Genomic DNA, 7,500 nt, shown 5'->3' with positions numbered 1-7,500 from the left:
TGCCAAGAAGTAGGCGAATCTGCAGAGAGCTTTATCACAGCAGTGCATAAACTTGCCGAGCATTGTAAATTCGGTGTGCTGCGCGAGGCACTGATCCGAGATAGGATTGTTGTGGGCATACGCGATGCAAAATTGTCAGAAAGAATGCAACTAAATGAAAAGTTGGACTTAAAGACGGCAGTAACGCAAGTTAAGCAGCACGAAGAGGTGAAAAAGCAACAGGCAGTTCTACGGTCAACTGAGGCAACGGGGCAAGTGGATGCGATATCCAGGCGAAAACTGAGCGGGAAAAAGGCTGCGCAGGGATTCACCCCGCCTCACCCGCAGCATACAGCCAAGCCGAAACCGTGTGGGAAATGCGGCAAATTTCCAAAACACTCCTGGAAGGAGTGCCCAGCAAAGGACGTCGAGTGCAGAAAATGTTCTAAGAAAGGACACTATGCTGCTGTGTGCAGAGGTGCACAAAAAGTAGACTGCATAGATGAGGACAATTCAGTTGCTTACCTGGGGGCTGTGAACCACTCACAGTCATCCACATGGACTGTGACACTTGCTGTAAATGGCGGGCCTGTATGTTTTAAAGTGGACACTGGTGCTTCTGTGACTGCCATTCCGGAAACAGCATATGATGAACACAAACATGGCACCTGCACAGCAGCACGCAGGCCTCTCCTGGGGCCTTCAGGCCAGCCTCTGAATGTCATGGGGCAAGTGACGGCAGTCATCCAGAGGGGCGACAGAAAGATCGAGGAGGAGGTCTACATCGTGAAAGACCTCACCACGTCTCTACTGGGTCTCCCTGCCATCCGGAGACTGCACATGATCCCTCAGCTGAACAGCGTAGACGACACAGAGGCATCCTTCCGCTCAACATATCCAGAGGTCTTCCAAGGGCTAGGCCAGCTCCAAGGTGAATACAAAATCAAGCTTAAAGGAGACGCCCTGCCCTACGCGCTCTCAGCACCACGGAGAGTGGCCATTCCTCTCCGCGCCAAGGTGAAAGAGGAGCTAAACAGGATGGAAAAGTTGGGGGTCATAGCCCCCGTGGAAGAACCCACAGAGTGGTGCGCGGGCATGGTGCCGATCGTGAAGCCCACAGGAAAAATACGCATATGCGTTGACCTGACTCACCTGAATGAAAATGTCATCAGAGAGAGACATCCTGCCTGCGGTGGACGAAACGCTGGCCAAACTGGAAGGGGCCAGATTCTTCACAAAGTTGGACGCGACATCAGGCTTCTGGCAGGTGCCACTACACAAGGAGTCGATGCTGCTGACAACATTCATCACGCCAGAGGGCCGCTACTACTTCAAAAGTCTGCCCTTTGGTATATCGTCTGCCCCTGAACATTTTCAAAAGAGGATCTCCCAGCTCATCGACGGCATAGATGGAGTCCTCTGCCATGCAGACGATGTTCTCATCACAGGACAGGACAGGGCACAGCACGACAGCAGGCTACACACAGTGCTGCAGAAATTCAGAGAGGCTGGGCTCACCCTCAATGAAAAATGCCAGTTTGGTCTGACTGAGATCCGGTTCCTGGGTCATGTCATCAACGCCCAGGGCATCAGAGCAGACCCGGACAAAATCAAGGCAATCCTCGAAATGCCTGAGCCGAGGGATGTTGCAGATGTTCGCCGCTTTATGGGCATGGTGAATTTCGTTGGCAAATTTTCACCACGCCTGCCGGACCTCACAAAGCCCATCCGTGACCTGCTGAAGACAGAGAACAGCTGGACATGGGGGCCACCCCAGCAGAAAGCGTTCAGAGAGACAAAAAAAGAACTGGGGTCAGAGACAGTGTTAGCCCAGTACAGTCCAAACCATGAAACCATCGTGTCTGCAGATGCCTCCTCCTATGGGCTAGGGGGGGTCTTGACACAAAAACAGCCAGACGGTGAGTGGAGACCTGTCGTTTTCATTTCACGAAGCCTCACGAAAGCTGAATCAAGATATGCCCAAATAGAAAAAGAGGCTTTAGAGTTGACCTGGGCATGCGAGCGCCTGCGAGGGTACATCAGTGGTCTGGACTTTACCATTAGAACTGACCACAAGCCACTCCTCTCACTCCTGAAGTCCAGAGCACTGGATGACCTGCCGCCAAGGATCATCAGGTTCAGACTCAGGCTGCTCAGATTCAATTTCAACATTATCCATGTCCCAGGTAAAAACCTAATAACTGCTGACGCGCTGTCAAGGGCGCCTCTTCCAACCACAGGCACCGAGGCTGAGCACAACCAGGAAAAAGAATGCCAAGCTTACCTGAACAGCGTGGTGGAAAGCCTCCCAGCCACACCTACAAAGCTGGAACAGATAAAAAGTGCCCAACGCTCGGATGACGCCTGCAAACGCCTCAGCCGTTACATTGCAAACGGCTGGCCTGAACACAGACGCGACATACACGAACTGCTGCAACCCTTCTGGCAGGACAGGTCATGCCTGCATGTAGGGGGAGGACTGCTCATGAAAGGTGAGAGACTGATCATTCCAGAACACATGAGAGCTGAAATACTCCAGAGACTGCACCAGGGACATCAAGGCATCAACAAATGTCTAGCTAGGGCCAGAGAGTCAGTCTGGTGGCCTGGCATCACGTCCGCTGTGAAGCAGATGGTGGGAAAATGCGAAATATGTGTGCGTGAAGCTCAGACAGCTGTTGAGCCCCTCCTGACTACTGAGCTCCCGAGCAGACCCTGGCAGAGGGTCGCAGCAGATCTTTTCCAATGGCAGAATGGGAACTATTTAGTCATGATTGACTACTTCTCTCGCTATATCGAAGTTTGCACACTGCCCAGCACCTCAGCAAAACAGACAATAGCCAGATTGAAAGCTGTGTTTGGTAGACACGGCTGCCCGGACGTCTTAGTCACAGATAACGGCCCACAATTTTCGTGCATAGAATTCTCTCAGTTTGCACAGGACTATGATTTCACCCATGTGACAAGCAGTCCCCGCTTTCCTCGTAGCAACGGGGAGGCAGAACGGGCCGTGAGAACGGTCAAGTCTCTCTTGCAGAAAGAGGGAGACTTTCACAAGGCGCTGCTGGCCTACAGGGCCACTCCGCTGGCCCATGGATTCTCCCCATCTCAGCTGCTGATGGGCAGGAGGATCAAAACACCGGTTCCAGTGTCTCCAGCACAGCTACAACCAGAGTGGCCAGATCTACAAACCTTCAGGACGAAGGACGCTGCGTTGAAGCTGCAACAACAACAGACATACAACAGGAGACATCGCACTCAAACCCTGCCACCTCTTCAGCCGGGACAGCAGGTGTGGGTCAGACCGACAAACACCAGAGCGACCGTCGTGGGGCCGGCTCACACACCGCGCTCCTACGAGGTGGAGACAGCAGAAGGAGGACAACTGCGACGCAACCGCTCTCACCTCAGGAAAGTACCAGTACCTCCAGAACCAGGTGAGACTGTTACAACTAGGTCGGGCCGACCATCCAGGCCTCCCGAAAGACTTGACCTTTGAACATTGGACAGAAAAAAAAAAAAAGGGAAAAGGGGAATATACCATACCCAAGCTGTAAAATAAAAATGTTATGTTTTTGTTTTGTTTGAATTGCAGTTCAGATTTAGTAAACATTTAATATTCAGAATAGTCAATGCAGTTATACAAGATGGCTATGGTAAAATGTGTCTTTATCAGCTTATGAGGTTAATGCTGAGCTTTAAGATTTTATTTAGGGGTTTGAAATGAATAAAAATGAATCCTTAAGGTTATATGGTAAATGAAAATAAGAAAATAGCCATACTTTTTAAAGAATGTTGTTATGGTAATGTTTTGCCTAAAACAGTTAAACTGCCTACTGAAAGGGGGAGATGTAATGGCATGTTATAACCAGCAGGGGGCTGGGGTAGCCATATATAATGTGGATCGATGACACATTAATCAGTTGAGTATTAAACGTACTGAGATATACATCTTGACAGTTGTGTCCTGAGTCATTACTAATAGTAAGTGTAAGGAACAATACACTAAACACAAGCTTCGGTTGGTCGGTCTCCCTGATCGAACGCTTCAGGTTGAATTGTTTTCCGCGTTCGTCGCCCCTGATCTGTGCTTTCCAGACGGGACTCTGGAATCTCTCGGGATACTGTCCCATTTTTGGAAACATCCCCTTGAGTTAAATAATTGAGTTTTTACCTCTCTCCTGTACATTCAACAGGCATACAGCAGTGCAAATTTTACCTCCAAGCTAGCAGTTAACATTGACTCCTAAGAGACCAGTTAGCCGCCAGCTGGTCTCATAGGACTCAATGTTAACTGCTAGCATGGAGGTAAAATTTGCACTGCCATACTCAGAGAACGATTGAAAGTGCAGGAGAGAGATAAAACTCAATTATTTAACTCAAGGGGAGGTGTAATATGAGTTTATTTCCAAAAATGGGACAGTATCACTTTAAAGCTTGCCTATATATCAGGTTTCTAATACAGTTATCCAGGTACGCTGTCGCTGCCATTTCTAGTAATCTACAATTCACTTTGGATACAGCAACAATGTCAACACAAACCAATTGTCTCTTTTATTCTGAAACAGGAGACAAGTAAATTGTCAAAATGACATTACATAAAAAACGAACAGTGTGGTTTTTATCACCAGGAGCCAGACATGTCATCTTTGGCTCATCTTTTTTTCCTCATTTTTCAAAAGGTATTCGGCAAATATAGACATCATATTTCTCTATTATTTTTGTTGTTGTTGAAAGACGTGTAGCCATATCAACGTTTCACAGTTCAATTGGAATAATGAGACTGGCATGTAGACACATGCAGGACCACCCTCAGGTTTCTGTGGCTTCTGTGTGTGTGTGTGTGTGTGTGTGTGTGTGTGTGTGTGTGTGTGTGTGTGTGTGTGTGTGTGTGTGTGTGTGCGTGTGTGTGTGTGTGTTTATTTACACATCGCCCTGTGCGTGTTCAATGTGTGTGTGTGTGTGTGTGTGTGTGTGTGTGTGTGTGTGGGTGTGTGTGTGTGTGTGTGTGTGTGTGTGTGTGTCTGTGTCTGTGTGTGTATCTGTGTGCGTGCGTGTGCGCATGTGCGTCCGTCCGTGTGCGTGTTTGCATACTTATCTTAAGATATACGGCTGTGTGCGTGTGCGGATCCAGAGGCAGCAGTAAGCGCAGCTCCGGTTATAATAAGCCCTTAGTCAGACTCGGGAGAGCACCTTGGACTTTTCCACGCAAGCAGCATCTCTCCAAACAAGATTAGAGCAATTTAATTACCTCCAAAGCCCCCCCTTAATAAAGCGATTAAATTAGCGTATAGTAGACGCCATGCGGGTGGCACCAGTGGCCCTGGCAGGGATTTGGGGTGTAATTAACCTGCTGTGCCTGCATGGCTTTTCCACGCGGTGCGGCACTGCCCAGAGCTTCCACTCCACACTCCCCCGCTGCTGATGACGGTGACCCTGGCTGGTGGCCTGCCCTTGTCCACTGTCCTTAAGTCCCCCTGTAGCACCAGGGGCCAAAGGGCAAAGCTCGTTAGAGGGGACGTGCTCTGCCTCACTCTCTCTCTTTCTCTCTCTCTTTCTGTCTGTCTCTCCGTCTGTCTCTCTCTTTCTCTCTGTCTCTGTCTTTCTCTCTCTATCTCTGTCTTTCTCTCTCTCTCTCTCTATGTCTCTCTCTCTCTCTCTGTCTCTCTTTCTCTCTCTCTCTCTCTCTCTCTGTCTCTCTCTCTCTCTCTCTCTCTCTCTCTCTGTCTCTATCTCTCTCTGTCTCTGTCTCTCTCTCTCTCTCTCTCTCTCTCTCTCTCTCTCATTTCGCATGATTTAACAAAATACCTCTAGTGGGACTAGAACTAGTGGGACGACTTCTCAGAAAATCACGAACAACCTTCAAGCTTCCTTTCACAATACTTGTGTAATATCAGACATGTTATCTTTGGCTTCTCATTTTTCAAACGGTATTCAGCAAATGCAGACATCATATTTCACTATTATTTTTGTTGTTGCTGAAAGAGACGTGTAGCCATATCAACATTTCATTTCATTTGGGGTGTAACTAACCTGCTGGGCCTGTATGGTTTTTCCACGCGGTGCGGCGCTGCCCAGAGCCTCCACTCCACTCCACTCCCCTGATGACTGTCCTTAAGTCCCCCCTGTAGCATCAGGGGCCAAAGGGCAAAAGCTCGTTAGGTGACGTGCTCTGCCTCACTCTCTCTTTCGCTCTTTCTTTCTCTCTCTTTCTCTCTCTGTCTGTCTGTCTCTCTCTCTCACTTTATCTCTGTCTCTCTCTCTGTCTGTCTCTCCCTCGCTCTCACTCTCTCTTATCTTATCTCTCTGTCTCATCTAGGGCTAGAGAGACACTTGAGAAAGAGGCCTCGGTGTCGCCTCAATGTGACTGCCCTAGTAAAACAGAGGAGAAAATAAAATAAAAATGAGAAATACAAATCTTCAAATGAATTGACTATTTCACAGAATACCCCAGGGACTAGTGGGAGAACTTCTCAGGAAACCAAGCTTCCTTTTACAATACTTGTGTAATATAATTATTTCCCACCAACCTCTATAAGACTCCCATTTCAATGTTACTCATCAAGTAAAAACAAATCAAGCTAAAACAATCTAATTGGAGTTGGGCTGATAATTAATAAACAATATTTAATCCCAACTGAACTTGATCAAGTTTTGGATCTGCACTTGTCCTTTTCTTTTGGGTGAAAATGGTGTATTCTGGTTCAGACGGTGGCATACATGGTGGACTCGTGTGGGCATTGGCGTGCACAGATATTTTGGGGTGGGGGGGGCAGGTGCTCATGGGGCATGTGGAACTTCCAGCTGCCTTACTAGGCTATAGAGTCTACATAAGAGGGACATTATTGTCACATGCAGGTGCAACAACAACCTGCGCTTTGCCATGTGGCAGCAGTCTACAAAGTATGTGGAAGCAGCAGGGAACATAGAACCATTTTTTGAAAAAAGGGTCCTAAGTTCCCCGTTTTTTGGGAACATATGGGGAACATAGGGGATGACCCCCACATGCCCACATCTTCAGAGGAAGTGCCCTGAAATTGTCCATAAGGAGTCGTCTCAGTAGTCTCCTTTTCCCCTCTATGTCCTTATGACTGTCTTTTTCTGTCTCTGACCTCTGACCCCTCTCTTTTCAAATATCCCTGTACATTGACCACATGATATGCCTTTCTCTATGCAGTGTGTGTGTGTGTGTGTGTGTGTGTGTGTGTGTGTGTGTGTGTGTGTGTGTGTGTGTGTGTGTGTGTGTGCGCGTGTGTCCATGTCTCACTTGCCATTCCCTCCATTCTCTCTCATAGTCTTTTATCCACTTTTCCTTTCTATGATTTTCTGTAACCCCCTGATTTGACCTTCTACATAGAGCTACTTCCCATACATTCATGTACAACTTGGATATTTATTGTACCTGCCTTAAGAACATATCTTTAAGTGGCCATATTTCCCCTTGAGCTGCCGTCATGACAACAACATGTTTTCCAGTGACAATGTGATTTCTGTCTCTGTCTCTCTGTCTCTCTCTTTCCC

Source organism: Engraulis encrasicolus, chromosome 18 (assembly GCF_034702125.1).
Source record: "Engraulis encrasicolus isolate BLACKSEA-1 chromosome 18, IST_EnEncr_1.0, whole genome shotgun sequence".
Taxonomy (NCBI): Eukaryota; Metazoa; Chordata; class Actinopteri; order Clupeiformes; family Engraulidae; genus Engraulis; species Engraulis encrasicolus.
Note: the sequence above shows the minus strand (reverse complement) of the source record.